This window comes from Myxine glutinosa, chromosome 6 (assembly GCF_964187855.1).
Source record: "Myxine glutinosa chromosome 6, kmMyxGlut1.1, whole genome shotgun sequence".
Classification (NCBI taxonomy): Eukaryota; Metazoa; Chordata; class Myxini; order Myxiniformes; family Myxinidae; genus Myxine; species Myxine glutinosa.
The window spans coordinates 52,738,159-52,758,210 of NC_136266.1; the positions used below are offsets into that span (position 1 = coordinate 52,738,159).

Here is a 20,052-nt window from a genome sequence, read left to right on the forward strand (position 1 = left end):
CGTGCTCTCCTGAATGCTCGTGGGGGTTACACAAAGTACTGAACTTTAATTTTACTGTCCGTAATCCCAGTCGTAATTTAACTTTTGTTTTTGTTAAAAAAAAATTGGCTCATGTGCAAAATAAAGAGATACTTCTGGAAAACGTACAGAAGTTTAACACAGTACTGTCCATGAATTGAGTTCGATATCAGTTTACATCACTTTCAAGGATCAATTTATTTGTTTCGAAATGTCAAATGTGGTTTTTGTTTCTTTTGAAGGTCACATTCACAAAATCTAGAATAATTTCAACATAATTCCAATGAACTTTTGGTTCTAAGACATCTTGAAAAGTAAGTTCACCCCCACAAAAAAATATATTCCATATTAAATGCCAAGTCTGTATATATATTCCAAAAATATTCCATTATAAATGCCAAGTCTGTGTGTGTGTGTGTGTGTGTGTGTGTATATATATATATATATATATATATATATATATATATATATATATATATATATATATATACATACATATATATATATATACATATATATATATATACATATATATATACATATATATATACATATATATATATATATATATATATATATATATATATATATATATATATATATTGTCGCGATCCCGTCTGTGGAATGTATCCCAGCACGGAATACGGACGTAAATGTCCGGGCTTCAAGTAATCCACGTAGTGAACCAAAAGAGACGCAATAAACACAATTGTGTTTTAATCGGCCTTCTAGGGGTAAAGCACGATTATTTATTGGCTCGATCACAAAAACCATGAAAGGTAACAAAAGGTAATATGCTGCACAAGCCGGCAGGAACTGTCGGCCACAGACGCTCCAACTGGACGCAGGTAAGATCACTCGCGGCTCCAATCGACGGGCTCCGGGACTCGGAGGATACCAGGATGGAATACCGCACAAGGCCGCCAGGAACGGTCGGCCAGTAGCTCCAACACGAAGCAGGCAATATAGGACTCACAGTTCCAATCTACGATCTCCGGGAATCACTCGTTCTCTTCCGGAATCACTCACTCGTACAACCCATAACTATAAACGATCAGCACAACTCGCTGTCGTGAGGCGTAACGAAAGTTCCCTCGCCTCGAGGCCTCCAACCTCCGAGCTGCGTCCGTATCATGAGATGGCGGCCGCGCTCTCTGACCCTCCACCAATCACGTCCCGACTCGCCTCCCAATCGCGTGAGGCTCCAAGGAGGTTACGTCAGTGGTGGGCGGGGCACTCATTTGGGTGAGAACAAAGGTGGTTTCACCGGGGGTTTCTCACAGTCCTCCCCCCCTAAGTAAAAACCCCGTCGAATAGACGGCGTTTTTAAAACCAGTATTTGTAGTAGGTGCAAATCACATGGCAAGATGATGGCGGGAATTGCTAACAGGCAATTAACGCAATTAACAATTACTAACACTTGTTAACAACAATAACGAAACAACGCAACAATACAACGCAACGCAATGGCGCAACACAATAACGCAACAATAACGCACTTATTAACGCAACAGGCAATTAACAGGCGTTAACAGGGTAAACAATGAACCAGTTTTTTTTTTTTTTTTTTTCACACACAATATTAAACACCATACACCCCATTAACATCTACCCCACAAGAGTTACACTTCACCCAAAGCACAATAGAGAAACAAGGGAGCCAAACTCAAGGTGGGGAAACATTTACAGGAGGGAAACGGACCGAGACCTAGAGCGGCGGGTTCTCCTCCGGTGTCGAGAACGACAGTCATATGCGTAATGACCCCTTTCACCGCACTGGTAACATCGATCTTTCGGGTCGAACGGCCTGCGGACCAAAGGGCGTCTGAAACGAGGCCGCCGCGACATGCCATTCGACATCTCGACGCACACCCGCGATCCGCAAATTAACCTTCCATCAAGGGCTCTGACCGAATCTTCAGCATCTCGTGGATCTTCAAACTCAACAACTGCGAATCCAGGTGGGTTCCGAGCAACCCATACGTTGCGGAGTGGTCCGTAATGCCCGAAGACCCTCCCTAGCTCGGCTCTCGCTGCTCCATTGCCCAGGTTTCCCACATATACCTTAGCATTAGCGTTCCTGCTGAATCGCGACATGGCGGGAGCGGTCCCTGAGGAGCACGGCACCTGAGGTTGGCTTGACGGGAGGCTCGGGTGGACTTCAGCTGACGCAACGTCACCGTCGGAAACTGGAGTCGAGGCGCTAGGCTCCTCGGGCCAGAGTGAAGATATGTCTGACTCCGCCACTCTCTCCGCCTGTTTACTCTGGGCTCTAGGGACCCCCCCACAGGTCAGAGTCAATGACTCCTCCCTGGCTATGGCATCATTGCCAATCAGCAAGGAGACCCCGGGTATAGGGTAGTAGGGTACTACCACACAGGTCACTGGACCCTTAAAAATGTCACTCCGGACCTCGAGGAGGGCAAGGGGGTACCGGCCAAGAACCCGGTCAATGCCCCGAAGGAGGGTATACTCGCCGGTATAACGCATCTGAGAGGCCGGAACTACCCCCACCCGGAGAACACACCGTGTCGCCCCAGTATCCCGAAGGTATTTGGTCTCAAACTTCAGCATCGAATCGGGGCCACCCACTAAGGCTGTCCCTGAATACTCCTGATGCAGTGGATGAATGGAATTAGCCCCGGTGGCAGTGACCTCGGTCACCGATGCCACCGTCGTGTGCGAGGGCCCGGCGGATGAGTTCCACTGATCTCCCTCCGACTTAACAGGAGGGTTGCCTCGGTAGGCCGGACTGGCGGGATTAGAGAAACAGCGGTTTTCACCGTGCCCCACGCGTTTGCAGAAATCGCACCAGGGCCCTGCCCTGGTCTGCGGCTCGCGAGCGCCCCCAGTGGAGGTCATCGGAGAACCCTTCCCCTCGATCCAGCCGCCGGGCAGACGGGGGGGCGGTCTTGATCGCAGACTCCTCCGTCTTACGAAGCGACTGCGTGACTTGCAGCATTTTGCACGCCAAAACATGTTTATCAATAAGGTTGACGCAGTCTGCCAAGGAAACAGTGTCTTTGTCGACAAGAAACAATGCTAAGTCAGGCGGAAGCTGTTGATCGATACGGTAACGCACCAGGAGTTCCGCAACCGCTTGAGGTAACTCCACCTTGCTCCCCTTGAACCATCTCTGCAGCTGTTCCAACAAGGCCCGCGAATGTTCCTCATAGGTTTGACTGGACTCACGAGTCCAGCTGAAAAAATTTCTCCTATAAATACATGCGGACACCGCATAGGCATTCAAAATCTCGGCCTTCAATGCCCTGTATTTGTTTGCGTCCTCGGTTGCCATCCTCGCATATACCTCCCTCGCCTTCTCAGATAGATGGCTCACAAGATGGCCGACCCACAAGCTCTCATCAATGCCACCGGCAGCCAACAACTTCTCCGCCATCTCCAGATACGCTTCTGGCTTCGTGTCTCCCGTCCAGTCCGGCAAACGAACATGAACAGTTTCCGGGACTCTTGCAGCAGACCCCTCTGCCCGCAGTCGTTCAGTCAACATTCGCAACTCATGCTCTCTGACGCGTTCAGCTTCTGCTGCCGCATGCTCTCTCTCTGCTGCCGCCGCACGCTCTCTCTCTGCTGCCGCATGCTCTCTCGCTGCTGCCGCACGCTCTCCCTCTGCTGCTGCCGCACGCTCTCTCTCTGCTGCCGCATGCTCTCTCTCTGCTGCCGCACGCTCTCCCTCTGCTGCTGCACGCTCTCTCTCTGCTGCTGCCGCACGCTCTCCCTCTGCTGCCGCATGCTCTCTCTCTGCTGCTGTCTCTGCTCTGTCATTCTCCCTGTTATACATGTCAAGTTGTTGAACCGGAGTCAGCCCGGTCCAGAAGGGCGAACGCATGCATTTGGTCATGATGGGATCGCTTCCTAACATCTCGGGTTGAGTGACCGGGTCAAGGCTGCTTGCGTCGCTCACCTCGCCACCCACGTGACTGTCAACATGATCAGGTTGAACTCTCACTTCCCTGGTCGACATAGCTTGGCTACGAGTTATCATACGACCAGGCACAAAACACAACCTCAAACACAACGCTCAAACACAACGCTCTGTTGGGGAAATACGACACAACTACGCAATATCACCCGCACATCAAATTGCCAATGAGAAAAATACCACGTACAAATACTCACGTTTTTTTTTTTTTCGGTTGTTTGGAGGGATCCGAGGCTATTCGCTTATTCTTTGTCGGTTGTTTGGAGGGATCCGAGGCTATTCACTTCTCTGCCCAAGACAGCGTCCTACGGCGAGAAAGTTCCTCCCAGACGGCGTCCGCTGGTGAGAAGGCGATGAACAGATGCCAGAAGATGTCGTCCACTGCAGAATTCCCGTCTCAATCGAATGGCTCTTACTTGAATGATCCTAGGACGAGCAACCCATTTGTCGCGATCCCGTCTGTGGAATGTATCCCAGCACGGAATACGGACGTAAATGTCCGGGCTTCAAGTAATCCACGTAGTGAACCAAAAGAGACGCAATAAACACAATTGTGTTTTAATCGGCCTTCTAGGGGTAAAGCACGATTATTTATTGGCTCGATCACAAAAACCATGAAAGGTAACAAAAGGTAATATGCTGCACAAGCCGGCAGGAACTGTCGGCCACAGACGCTCCAACTGGACGCAGGTAAGATCACTCGCGGCTCCAATCGACGGGCTCCGGGACTCGGAGGATACCAGGATGGAATACCGCACAAGGCCGCCAGGAACGGTCGGCCAGTAGCTCCAACACGAAGCAGGCAATATAGGACTCACAGTTCCAATCTACGATCTCCGGGAATCACTCGTTCTCTTCCGGAATCACTCACTCGTACAACCCATAACTATAAACGATCAGCACAACTCGCTGTCGTGAGGCGTAACGAAAGTTCCCTCGCCTCGAGGCCTCCAACCTCCGAGCTGCGTCCGTATCATGAGATGGCGGCCGCGCTCTCTGACCCTCCACCAATCACGTCCCGACTCGCCTCCCAATCGCGTGAGGCTCCAAGGAGGTTACGTCAGTGGTGGGCGGGGGCACTCATTTGGGTGAGAACAAAGGTGGTTTCACCGGGGGTTTCTCACAATATATATATATATATATATATTGTTGTGGATATGAGGATTGTGTTTTTTTTATTGTGTTTTTTTATTATTATTGCTTTATTCTGGACCCTCCTGCCTCCAGTCTGTTGTATAAAGGTCAAAGGGCATTCCCGTAGTTAGTTCCATAAAGCATACACGTTAGCCAATCATAGATTTCCCCCTTGTTGATAGTTATATCTTTATTATGTGTATTAGGGTAAGGCCTTGTCTTCCATTAAGATGACACTCCATTGCACCAAGTGAAACAAGATAGATTCCCTTTCATTACCCATTCCCACTCCCAAAACTTTCATTGCCAAGCCTCGATTGTCAATTACATCCCCTCCAAAACCACCATTGAACATGTGCTCGGGTCGGGGAAGAAGGGCGTGCCCGCCCGTCGTCATCAAGGGCGGAGCCAGAGGGTGGGTCACGCGACCAACCAGGGCCGAGGTGAGCACACCGAGGGGCGTGTCCTGAAGGCCGGCGGCTTGATTGCCTGAGGCACTATAAAAGCGCGCGCGCCAGAGCCGAGTAGAAGTTGGACAGGGAGACGTGCAAGTTGTTGAGTTGAGTTGTTGGACCAGATGAGCTTTGACAAGACGAGAGAGACGAGTCCTGAAAAGAGCACGCGACGTCCACACAGCCGCAGCAGCAACAGCCACAGCAGCAACAACAGCAGCTTGGGGCCTGGACGGCAGTTTTGAGCAGGGCCGCGAAGGAACGGCGGCTGCGAAACGCGCCGATCGTGCTGCAGGACCCGTTGGACCTTCCTCTCCTTCCAGCCATCCACCTCCTGCCTTTCCATCCTTTTGTGTACGTGAGTTTGTTCTGTGTGTCTTGTCCCTGGGTTAATTAAGACTGTAGGTAAGCTAGCGATTTTCACTGTGTCTCTAATATCTTCTGTATATTATTTTCTTATCTTTCCTTCTTCCTTGGTTACTTTGAACATGTAAATAATAGGAATAAATTTAGTAGTATTTCCAACCTTTTCGTCTTCTTCTTCTTCTTCTTCTTCACATCCATGTCGCTTTTGTCTTTTACATATTGAATATCTGTGGCGCGAATTTGGCCAACGTTCGGGAATCGGGTTAGTCGGGGTAACTGTTAGGGCCGCGGGGCCATCCGCTCGGCAAACCAACATCTTATCCGCGGTCCGTAACAATATATATATATATATATATATATATATATATATATATATATATATATATATATATATATATATATATATATATATATATATATATATATATATATATATATATATATATACTGTATATATATATATATACATATATATGTATATATGACGAGAATAGAACCATGTTCCACACCTTGAGTTCAAGAGATAACAAGATTTAATGATGAACCAATATCACAGCGCTGTGGAGGGTGTAAGAGTCATACCATTCACAATTGAACAGCATGGCCACATACACTCCTAGAAAATTGGCAACCAAGAGTTTCTTTATATACACAAAATTATACAAAAAATCTCCGCTGAAAAATGAGCACGGACAAAGGAAAAACTGGCTCGACATCTCCCCCCCCCCCCCCCCCCCCCCCGGGAACCTATCTTCTTTGGCATGAGCAAAGGGCAAGATGCGGGAGGGAGAAAGAGCACCGTGACGTTCTCAAAACTTATCTTCCATGTTGGCTTTTGGTCAAGGACAGACAGACGCGTTTTCACGAGGGGGTCTAACGGAGCAAGCGGTTTCACTATCTTTCTACATTTTTTGGCACAGTTGGACAATAAAACATAGTTCAAAACAAGAGGGAACATAGTAAGCTTAATCCTTTTCACAAAGCAACCACTATTAAATGCAAACCACAATTACATAAGGCACAATAAAAGGCATGATCTCGACATTCCCCCATTTGGTCTCTACGAGACTACGTATCACAGAGACCAGGCCACATCGGCTTTATTTGCAAAGCAAAAGAGAATAGTGTTATATGTGGCCACATCGGGCTTTATTGAGTGTTGTATGTGTGTCCTCCCAGGGCATGCCACGCACATAAAGTACCTCGCATGCATGTTTGAAAGGTGTCATGTTGTGCGTGTTTGGAACATGAAGGCTCAGAACATGAAAGTCCATTAACGTTTCGGATCCACAACGAAGGCGTCTGGTCCAGATGAGGTTCTGCCCCGCCAGGGGGCCTGCTACCTCCCCTGCGGAACTTGCTCCCCCCACCCTTTGCAGATGCGGTCCTTGCAGATCTTCGAAGTTAATCAACGATCATGCCCATGAGATCTCTCACGTGCTGCTGTTCTGGGGAATACATAATGTTGTCAGTATCTTGTGTCTCATGTTCCTGGTCAGGGTACAGAGCGTTAAAATCCGAATCACTTGAAGCAAAGAGATCCGAAACATTTGAAGCAAAGAGAGGGACTTCCTTTATGTCAAAGTCTCCCATGGACGCCTGGTCGGCTTGCGGGTCTAGGATATCCATGTCGGGTCCCTCGACTGCCAGACCCAGCGTCGCAATCAGATCCATAGTTGGGTCGGAAGGGGGTGTACAGCTGTGAGCTTGTAATACATAAGAGGCGTTAGCCAGTACACGCAAGGGGTTTACCACACAAGTATCACAGCCATCACAAACATCAATACAGGCATCAGCCAGTTTCCACAAGGGATTTTCAACACAAGTATCACAGTCATCACAAAAATCAATACAATCTTCTGAAGCGCCGGTCACATCTGCCTTGTTGAAGGACCCATTCAGGTCGACGGCCTCTGTGGTCAAGATCATGGTCTTCCGACGGCGGTTTCTTCATCGTCCATCCTGAAAAATACTTTCTTACACACACCATGATCAAATTCCTAGCCCCCCGTCCCACCAATTGGCATTTAGTTACCTTATCTCTCAGATGGTTGGCTTATTCATAGCCGCATTTCCTGTGTCGTGTCTGGAAATTCAAATACCATATTTACTTTCACCAATTTCCGAAAATATCTTCCTTTTAATCATCTTCCCTACATCTAATAATACATGATTTACCAACCATTTCCCCCCCAACCATAATCGGTCAATGGAAATAATCGGTATTCTCTCCTTCAAAATTTCACTGTTATCCTATCAATACCTGGACATTTTTTCCCTTCCTTCCTAGATACGCGAATTTCACACCAGTATAAACTCACTGGAAAAATTATCTGAAAAATAACGAAATCGTCTCCAAGTTCTCTAGCTAATCTCCGTCCGCAATCACCAACTCTACCCTCCTATGCATTTTGCCTTAGGTTTTAGAACCTAGAGTCTACCAAAACAACAACAACTAGCCTCCCAAAGCCATTTCCCTGCAAGAGCGGGGGTTAGCCTTGCGGTCCCCATGACAATCTTCTTCATTTTGCTCTATCACCTCCCTTTGAGCAATAATTCACTTGATGTGATTCCCACATACCTGGTGGAGTTCTGTTCACCTGGTCTGCAGAGCCGTGATCCAATCTTCACCAGCCCCAATCACCTCCTCGATTGGGGTCATTCTGCATGTAGCAATCTAACACAACGTTTTTAAACTTTACATTCATTGGTCCCCCCAGTGAAAGCCAACCCCTTGTATCACCTTCTTATCACAAAAACAACAGTCCATAACTAACCACTTTCCTTTATTTCCTGTCTTTTCCATTAACTTTTTACAACCTTTTCCTCTACTTCCTCAACAATTCCTGCAGTCACCTGTCATTGACAAATAATCCATCTGAGTCGACTTTCCAATCCAATCATCTTTGCACTTTCCACGACCTTCTTCACACTTCCTCCCAAACCTTTCCTTCAGACACAACCCACATGAGTTATGAATACAATTTCCCCTTTCAGGCGCGTGTCTAGCCACTCACAAAGTGTCCACAAGACAACGTCACCATATTTCACACCTCGGACCAGCCTGGGGTCCATCGAGAGATGCATCCTCAGGTTAAAATCACCTCAGCTCTTGAGAGCTCAATTTTGTTCCATGGCCTATTCTGACCCATCTTGGCCCACCACCACCTCTACCTTCTGCCAAGCAAGAGGCAGGAGCATCATTACTCCTTCTTCCCTCTGCCCACCATAACTGGCAGACAGACAATGGCGAGCCACAAGCCCCAACCCTACAAGGCTCCAGCTCCCATCCAAAGGACACAAACTCCCTCAGACTGGCATAATCTCTTTGCCAGCTTTGTACGAACCAAGATTGCAAACAAATAGTTTTCCAAACAAAACTCAGTTGTCACCCTATTGCACCATATTGGCAGAATTCACTTCAGCTCTCTACCACTCTTGTGTCGAGTGGTGCCCCAAAATGACATTGCACGAACCCTTTCAATACCTGTCTAAACCTACTGCCATTTAACGACGCTTCCCAGATGACGGTTCCCCATACACTATTCTGGCACAAAATTGTTGCATCCCACAGATGCCACGATTATTTGAACAAACTCATTTTCCTAATCCACCTTTTCAATTTTCATTTCAATTTAAAGTTAATCCAATGTCCTCTAATACCTCTCTTAGCATCCCATGCACCTGTTGCAGACACCTGTTTTAGCCTCTGGCCCAATAGCTGCCCAATAAACAAATAATAAAAAGAAAATAACCTGATCTATTTATTGAAATAGACCTAATTCTCATGTTGGTCAATTTTTTCACCCACTGTGACTCTCGCGTCAATCCTGCCATTCCCAACCACATTTCCAGCGAGGATGACGTCACTATTTCACACCTTTCCTTCCTTGAACAGCGGGAGTCCTCCATGAGATGCATTCCGATGTAAATCACTTCAAAGTACCCGAATAGCCCTCCCTGGAATCGCACCTTTAACATTACCGGCACCGCCCTTTCTTGGTTCAAATCTTACCTCTGACAGACACAAATCCACTGCTCAACTCTATCCTGACGGACTGCATCACTGAAATAAATCCTGGCTTCAAATCAACTTTCTCAAATTTAACTATGATAAATCTGAAATAATCGCATCATCTTCCTTCGAACTCAGAGCACACCGACACGGTATCCATCAAACATTGGATTCATATTTCCACAGACCTCCACCACTCTGTTAAATTCTAAACATGCCCAATGGGCAATCCACGAAAAATCAAAGCATTTTCAGTCCCCCTTTTCCCATACACTAGCCAGTGTAAGCCAGCCAAACATAAACAAAGAGGTTCCAGCGAGCTGTGACCTCCATAACTCTAAACAACTTCACTGGCACTTTTTAAAACAAACTTTCCCAGTCACTTACTAAAATAAAGTGCAGCTCTTGTCCGTAGATATACGTTAACCAAGATTACATGAGACTTGACAACAATAGTACTGCCCCGTGGAGCAAGGCATCAGAGACAACTCCCCTCCACCTTGACTTACCCCAGGTAGAATTTGGCTACCTACAGAGAAAGTACCTGCACAACACATTTACAAACCAATTCGTCCCCTCGTATTAGGGGACATCACAAATGTTCCACCACAATTCACAGCAGGTGACCACCCACCTGCCTTCTGTCGAAGTCCAGTTCAATTTTCTGAGTTTCCATTCACAGACAGACAGACAGACGAACCCCCAACGTACTAACAGGATGGTCTCACAGAGGCCATTCCATTCAAATCTGTAGGCTGCCACGATTCTTCCCGCCAGGACACACCATCATAGTCACCATAGTCACACGACACGTCAGCAGACACAGTGAATGACATTCGACACCATAACAGACACCGCAGACACTGCTTCTCCTTGATCCATATCTGCAGACGCAGTCAGACACACCCAGTCGGACAGACAGACTGGCTCCACATTACAACTGCAAACATCCGAAATGACAACAGCTAACACCAAATATTTATTGTCCCCCTTTCAGGGAAGTCAAATCAACCACCATTAAAGCACAAAACAGAAAACGACCATATACTCAGAGTATATACCATATACTCAGAGTGAGACCCGAAAATCAAGCAGACAGACCGACAATCGAACCTGTCTTTCGACACTGCCGAACGACAAGTCTGCAGACACTGAGGGAGTGACATTCGACCCCCAGTAGACACCGCGGACACCGCTTTGGTCCGCACCTGCAACTCCATGGCACACCCGCAACTCCCTCAAAATCAGTGTTCAAAGACATGACTCCATGGACAGCCAGAAAGCCAGACAAATACGGACACACACACACAGAGATAGACACAGGTGGGTTATCGCCTGCATTCTGTACAAATTCCATGTTCCTGTCCATAAGTTGGCCCATCAAGTGTAACCCCTTTCACGAAACCTTTTCTGAGGGTCAAATGTAACAGACAGCCAAGACGGACCGGCAAATAGGCAGGGGCAAACCCCGAGGCCCCAGACACCATCACCACACACATACCCCGCATCACATAGGAGTATCAATGAGCCGGACAGCAAATGCCATATGTCTTCGTCCCAAATCGAGGGCAAAATTTTCACAATGGCAAACAATTAATATATTGTCCACATTCATCTTGGTCACCCCAACCCATCCTGGCTCTCCCCAAGAGCTCCGTGTCCGGACAGACAGACAGATAAACAGACCGGGTGAAACCATAACCATCCATCCTTCCGATTGGACTCACGCCAGCATCACATGTCATTCTTGCCTTCATTCAACGCATTCTGCCATCCCAAGTCGGCCAAATACAAGCCCCGGCCATGCCGTTGAATAAACACCCAGTCGGTTGACAGCCTATCATTTTTGACTTTTACTCCCATTCTCCCTTGCTACATCTGGAGAGCCGTTAATGTGGGGATGTAATTGAACACTTGTTTTAAAGCCCTGTCTACACATGCTCTCCATAACATACTCATTATTCCCTGCCAATTTTCCCCAGCAGACTGAGTCCCACATGGCATCTCAAAATCTAAACTGATACCTTTTATTTCTTCCCCAAATTTACTTAATCAATTTTCACCTTCACAACAGTCATATAAATAATATCATTCCAAAGTACTCATCCGGATTGCCCAACGCCTGCAGGCAATTTGGGGAACCCCTTGTCAATCAATGACACACATCAATGACACACACACAATAAACACAAATACACGCTGCAATGACAGATCATTCATTCCCTTATACACACATACCATGTGACTGACCCTTCATTCTCCATACAATACAGTATAAATTCATGCACACTCATGCACACTCCAATCCTACCTACCTGTGAACTTACCTGGCCCCTTGCTGTGAGCCTATCCATCCCTTGGTTTCTACCTGGATTTCTTTCTTCCTGTGCTTTATCTGCTTCTTCCTCTGCTCTTGAAGTCTCAGCACTTCTCTTGCCTTTCTCCTATCTGGTACCTGCGCTTTTCTGATTCCAGTTTAATTTATCCTTCTCCAAAAATCACATAAACATTTCCTATTTCCACATATAAGAAATAACCAATATCTCCCTTGAGATACAAAACAAAAACGCTTCCAACTCTAGCATCCCAAAGTCTTCCTTGGAAGCATGCTCGACAATGCAGCACCGCTTCCACTCAGCACACAACATACATGTGCTCACTCCAACACATCACTTCAAGCCACCTCATCACTCGCATTGTTCACACACACGAATGCGTCCCCTGCTTGTGCACAGCATGGTCCGCATTCGTGTCTCGATTCCGTCCCACCTCGCTGTTCCCCGCGAGGCAGCTACTCCGTTGCCCCGGTAACCTGCCTGCATGTCTCGGCTCGCGTGTTCACAGCTGGATTCCACACACCTCGTACATTATAATCCTCTCTGTTTTATTTCTCCAGATCTAACCTCATCTCTTGTCCAGAAAGAGCTAATACTTGACCTATCTATAGCATATTGTCAGAACTCCTTCCTTTGGGTAAAAACTGCACCGGATGTGCATGCCTTAAATCCTGAGACAGGACAAAGAAGGCCTTGAGGGGGGGGGGGGGGGGGGGGGTTATCAGATACACACATCCAGTGCGTAGCTTAACTTAAAATACTCATCGTCCTACCTTCCTTGGGCTAGTCCCTCCAGCGGGTCGAAGATCGGGCCGCCCCCCCGATCTCTAATACCCTTCTCTTAACACAGTACTCACGCCGGAGTATTCTTAACACCAATATCTATTACCCATTCTTATCCTTATTCTTCCATATCCTTATAAAGGTGCAACCAGCCGCATCTTACCTGGCTCATTTTAATCCTTTATTCGCCTGACTCGGCCACCCGAATGCGTCGAATACACGCACTCCGTCTCCAGAACTCAAATCATTCTAGTTTACTTCAGATTGAGTATTACTCCGACATACCTTAATCTCCCTTAAGATATTTAATTAACGTGCACGGAACATTTTCCCGTCCATGCGCCCAGGCGGTCGCTCCCAGCGCACGGCAGCACGACCCCCATTTGCAAGAAGCAGCTCGTGATGCGTACAAGGCGCAAGGAAGCGCCCCGAGGCCATCCACCGAAAAATCCTGCCTTTTAGTTTACCGCGCCGATATTTCCCTAATCCGGTCCTCCCGCGGCGCTAACTCGCGGTCAATGCTTGTATAGCGCTTCTAACTTGTCTAACTTATCACCCATGCCAGGGCTTTCCTAAAGGGGTTCTCCCTTCTTAACTTAGCTTAACACTTATCCTGGCCATCCTCCTTGGGTCCCCTCCGTTAGTCCGCAGCCAATACTTTCTCTGGTTACTATCAACCCCATCAACTCCATCTTGTCTCTAGACTGCCCTGCCTGGGAAGTTCTTGGCTTTACCAAGAAGTCCCCCCTTTTTGCTAACTGACCCCCATTTCTTGGTTCATCAATAGACAACTTGTTACCCGAGCCAAATAGGCCTGTACTTACACACCAGATTCCAATTTGTTCGTGATCCAAGCACGGAACGACGAAATGGAAGACAGACAGCCTGAGTGAGTAAACGGAGCTCAATTTGGAAAGACCCCTCAGTATGAAAACTCACGTTAATCGAATCAGTGCTGGCCAGCCTCTCCGCTGAGTCCCCACAGGGTCTGCCTCCCAAATATCGCTCAGAGTCGGATCCCACTTCTGACACCAAAACTGACGAGAATAGAACCATGTTCCACACCTTGAGTTCAAGAGATAACAAGATTTAATGATGAACCAATATCACAGCGCTGTGGAGGGTGTAAGAGTCATACCATTCACAATTGAACAGCATGGCCACATACACTCCTAGAAAATTGGCAACCAAGAGTTTCTTTATATACACAAAATTATACAAAAAATCTCCGCTGAAAAATGAGCACGGACAAAGGAAAAACTGGCTCGACATCTCCCCCCCCCCCCCGAGAACCTATCTTCTTTGGCATGAGCAAAGGGCAAGATGCGGGAGGGAGAAAGAGCACCGTGACATTCTCAAAACTTATCTTCCATGTTGGCTTTTGGTCAAGGACAGACAGACGCGTTTTCACGAGGGGGTCTAACGGAGCAAGCGGTTTCACTATCTTTCTACATTTTTTGGCACAGTTGGACAATAAAACATAGTTCAAAACAAGAGGGAACATAGTAAGCTTAATCCTTTTCACAAAGCAACCACTATTAAATGCAAACCACAATTACATAAGGCACAATAAAAGGCATGATCTCGACATATATATATATATATATATTGTTGCAGATTTGAGAATCCTGTGTTTGTAAATATCACCCTCTGTAAGTAATGTCATGATCTTTGTAAATACCTCCATTTGTGTAAAGGTCAAAGGTCGTCCCCTTAGTTAGTCCATCGCATGCACGTAGAAAATCATATACCCTTCTAAATAGTTATTTCTTTATTATGTGTTCCAGTTTAAGGCTCTGTTGCCCATTAGTTGACACTGCATTGCACCGAATCGAATAAGATAGATCCCCTTTTTCAAATTCCCCCAAAGCCTTCATTGCCAACTGCATTATTGCCAACTGCATTTGCCGCCATTACGGCGTGGTCAAGCCTCGGAGAAGAAGGGTGAGGAGCTACATCAAGGGCGTTGCCCGCCCATCATCATCAAAAGGTGGAGCCAGCGAGCCCCCACCAGCCAACCAGGGTTCATGAGATACCATCCCGGGCGTGGCGCGCATTGATCTTGAAGCGCCCACCCAAGCCTTTTCGGGGAGATGCGGCAGATGCGGCAGATGCGGCAGATGTGGCAGATGCGTGACCCAGCAGATGTGTGACCCAGCTGAGTTCTGAACCAAGGGATTTCTGCAGAGAGCCGCTTCAACCAGCCGAGTGAAGCCCTGACGGGGCAGCGAGTGACCCTACCGGTGTGCGGTGTAAAGCTGAATACAAGGAGCTGCCGGCTCTTCGCTTCCCGCCCCGAGCGGACCCGTTTGCTGTGCCCTGTGGTCCCACCTTCGTATCCTTCCAGCCATTCGTTCCTGCCTTCATTCCCCCATTCGTGTAAGTCTGACTGTCGTTTGTTTGTCTGTGTTCTGTCTGGGTAATAAGTAAGACTGTATAGATAAGCTAGAAATTGCTCTGTGTCCTTCTGCTCCTTCCATTTTCTGTATATTACTTTGATTGCTTTTCTTCCTTTAGTCTTGTGTACATAATAATAAATCCTGTTATTTCCTACCTTCGTCTTCTTCTTCATGCTCGTCCGATCGTCTTTGTGATTTCCCCATTGAATACCTGTGGCACGATTTGGCCGACGCATACGAATCGGGTTTAGTATTTGTTAATGGCTCGAGCGGCGGGCTGCTAAAAACCGCTCGGCAAAATACCATCTTGTCCGTGGTCTCGAGCAAAGTTGCCCACCTGCCTTGTGGAGGGATTGCCAGAGGTGTACGGGAATCCCTTGACCAATCGCTTCGGGCAATCCCGCCCCACAAGGGAGCGGGGTAGCTTCAGGATCGGAGACGGCCAGTGCAAATAGAAGGGGGATTAACCCCCCCCCCCCCCGCTAAGGGGGAGCGCCGTACTCCGTTTCCGTAACAATATATATATATATATATATATATACACACACAGGTAAGAGCCAAGATATACAGGTAAGAGAGATGACAACATGCAGGTATATATACAGGTAAGAGAGACGTTTTTGGGTAATTTATGAACTGATAATGTTAGCCTGGTGTTGGCTTATCGGCTAGGGTGCCAGCTTAGGATCCTAGGATCCTGGGTTAGAATCCCGGTCGATCGCTGAATTAACGCCAGGGGGGTTGACTCAGCCGGTCATCATTCCGAGGTCGGCTAATTGAGTACCAGTTCACTGGTAATTCCCTGTGTGTCGTGAAAGGCGACAAACAGGGTTGGCGGCAGGAAGGGCATCCGGCCGTAAAACATTGCTTCAAAAAGGGGACCAACAAAAAACAACAACAACCGCGGTGCCCGAAAAAGGCCAACCCCCGCTTTGCGGGGAAAAATGGCCTCTAAAGGTGGGGTTTAAAAAAAATATGAACTCATAATGTTACAAATTAGATGATGGAACTTGGAGCATGACTTGTAATTCAGAATATTCAAGAAATAATTTACATCCTTTGTAATTGGTGTGACAGGAGATCTTAGGAGAATGCACATTACACTTGATATATTAATTCAGTAGCTGAGGTACCTGGCTCTGGAATGGGGATCATGGATCATGGCTCTGGACCTGGATCATGGCGGGCATGATCAGGTGCTGGCGGTGGAAGTGCAGATGGTGCAGCAACAAGGGGTGCTGAGATCGAGAGAGAGAGAAGAGTGGAGAAGGAGACCGATGGGGGAGAGGTGTTGTTTGTCAAAGAGAGCCAAGTGGTAAGAGATGGAAAGAGGAGGAGGTGGAAAGCAAGAGGGCTGTCAGATGCTTGTGATTGGCAGGTGGTGGCAGACCTAAAGCCACAATTGGTATTCCCAGAGGAGATCTGTGTGACAAGGTTGCAGCCTGACAATGTCATATGGTCAGGTGCAAAAAGACAGGTCATCTTCGGGGAATTGTCTGTACCTTGGGAAAAGAAGATGGAGGAGGTGCACGAGAGGAAGAGAGGAAAGTACAGTGAGCTGGAGGCAGAGTGTCGGGAGAAGGGTTGGCGAGTTTCTTGTCAGCCATTTGAGGTGGGGTGTAGAGGATATATTGGCAATTTCCTTTCTGCATTCTTGCTCGAATTGGAGTGTGTGGGACAGAAATAAGGAGGATGTGTGAGAGAGTGGCACAGTCTGCCTTGAAAGGCTCACTTTGGATATGGAGGAAGTTCATGGAGGCTGGTCGAATGGTGTCGGTGGAGGTGGAGTTTGTGGTGGCTCTTTCAGCCCAAAAAGGGTACGTAGTGACTGAGAGTGAAACAGAAATTGAGGTGTTTATGGTTGTTGCTTTGAGCAGTGTTATGAGGCTAGTTGGTTGTGTGTGTGTTCTGTTGTGTGTTTTGTTGTTGTGTGGTGAAGGTTATAAGGGTGGGTGGTTGGGTGGGTGGGTGTTTGACCATGTTTTTTTTTTCAGTACTGTGGATTTTGGGAATGGAAGATGTTGTTTTGTAGTTTGTGTTCTCGCTGACTAGGGGTGGGGGTATGTATGCATCCAAGTGTAGTTGCTGCATGTGGAGGCGTATGTAGCCCTGCTGGCCCACCTTGGCTGACCGTATCGAGGTTGAAGGGCCGAAACGGGATGATGCTGAGAACTTCGACTGAAGACCCAGTCAGTGGAGTTTGATCACTTTGTTCAGGTGTGTTTTGCAATTATATATATATATATATATACATATATATAATATATATACATACATATATATAATATATATACATACATATATATATACATATATAATTATATATATATATATACATATATATATATACATATATATATATATATATATATACATATATATATACATATATATATATATACATATATATATACACTTATCATATATATATAGCCAGGTATACATATATATATATATACATATATATATATATATCTGTCTCTGACGAGACAGAGCCAACGTCATATATACATATGTATATATATATATATATGTATGTATATATATATATATATATATATATATATATATATATATATATATATATATATATATATATATATATAGACAGGTCCATGCCAGGCAGAAATGGCGCCGTTTTCCAGTCAAGGTTTTCTCAGTGGATTTATATACTTTTGATCATACTCTGTCGAATAAGCTTGTGGGCCACCCTGAAATTTGCCTCAAATCCAAGATGGCGGCCAAAAATCCAAAATGGCCACCAGAATAGCTAAAATAGTATTTCTGAGAGTTGCTTTTACCCATAGATGATTTTTTTTCAACTGATTGTGGCCTATTATGATAAAGAAAGATAACTCAGTCATAACTCAGCCATAAAAATTAACAATCGGTACTTTATTAACAAAATGGCCGCCGGGCAACTTCCGTATTACGGAAACTGCTATAACTTCAGTTCCGAGTGTGATATGATTATAATTTTGGTGTCCAGTCATATGTTTTTGGGGTCAAGGAATCCATATTTGTACTTTTTATTTCAGTGAAATCATTGGTTCATAAAGAAATCTAAGATGGCTGCCAATACTGGCCACCGATGTGGCAGATTCAGTCATGTCTTGTGCTCCATAATATATATTACAATACATTTTGATTCAATTTCTTGGTTTCCAAAGTCTGGTTATCCATTTAGTTGGTTTATCATGACACTAGCTCAATAGATCATCCCCTAAATCATGGATGAACAATAAATCCAAGATGGCTGCCGCTGAACGGCTCCTAGTCAGTTTTGCTTCGTCTACCAAACTACACAGGTTTATAAAATGTATCTGAATTCCCATTCAATATGATCCCCGGCTTTGGTTATGCTTTGGGAAAAATATGTTGTTCAAAAGGCACATAATCCTCAGTTACTAAGATCAAGATCAAGATCACTCTCTTCACTCTGAAAGTCTGAATAAAGTCCACAGGTATCCGAAGAAAGTTGTTCCATGGTGCTCTCCGAATTTTCCCCATCTCCTTGGTACTCTTCATCAACTTCAGATTCTTCTGCTCTTTCTTCTGCCCCACCGATACCTATAAAAAATGTGAATGGATATAGTCGGGATTCAAAACAGTAAATCATATAAAAATAACAAAATTACGATTGCATTTTGGACTTATCTACCTTGCTTTTCTCTTTCTCTACAGTGAACTTCACTGTCTTGTACATGTTTTCTGCTTGTATTCCTGTGTCTCTTCTTCCTTGAAGGCTGGCTTCTCTCTTCTACTGCATCTTCTAAATCTGCATCATACTCCGCGAGACCTGTAAGTGGAAGGTTACACATATTTAATCTGGATGAATGCACTGCCAGTGGGAATACATTGGAGGAACTTTATGACAGGAACGAAAAGCAATGATCAAAGTAATGATATATTTTTAGTATACTTACTTTGAATTTGTCTTTTCTTGCTCTTTTTCTTGGAGAGGCTTGGAGGGAGTTGCGGGCAGGTAAACCATATTGGCCTGATACCATCATCTGTATTTTCCCATCCTCTGTCAGTGATAGAAGGATACTCAATGTTTTGCTTGAGACACTGGTACCACACCCAGACCCAGGAGCGTAGTGACGTCCTTCAAATGCTTGAGCAACAGAACCATCGGCAATAGCTCCGGCATCTACCCACCAGTCCTTCAAACCAAGACATCCATACTTCTTGAAGAGAATCTTGAGGTTCACCAGAATGGTATGGAATCCTCCCATGAGTGGTATTATTTTGTCATACCTCTCCTGATGCTGATATAGCCATGAAATGATCAACATTTTGCTGTTGATTGCCTCATCTGCATGTGCAAAAATATAGTCCAGTTCAAGATCTTCAGCAATCTGTACTATCATGTCCATGTACCATTTAATCACATTGTCTCCCGGGGGCAATGGAACGACAGGAAGATACTCCAACTTGCACTTTGTAGTGGAGCAATCAGTCACAGTTTTCATGAATGAAGTCCAAGAACCTACAGGTCCCAGCACGTCTTTATCAATCTCAGGAAAGTATTCTTCTAGGCAGTCGTCACCAACAGTACCAACGAGAACCCAAGCAATATTCCGTTCCAGAGCATCGTGTAACA

General features: G+C 46.0%; 1 long non-coding RNA gene across 1 annotated transcript; it reads right to left on the reverse strand.

Annotated features, from left to right (window-relative positions):
• Window positions 1–18,320: 18,320 nt before the first annotated feature.
• Window positions 18,321–19,512, reverse strand: LOC144892605 (uncharacterized). The gene is made up of 3 exons (XR_013623803.1): window positions 19,373–19,512; window positions 19,108–19,245; window positions 18,321–19,016 (listed from the first exon to the last, which is right to left on the reverse strand). It is a non-coding gene; the product is annotated as an uncharacterized LOC144892605 (long non-coding RNA).
• Between the last annotated feature and the right edge of the window lie 540 nt (window positions 19,513–20,052).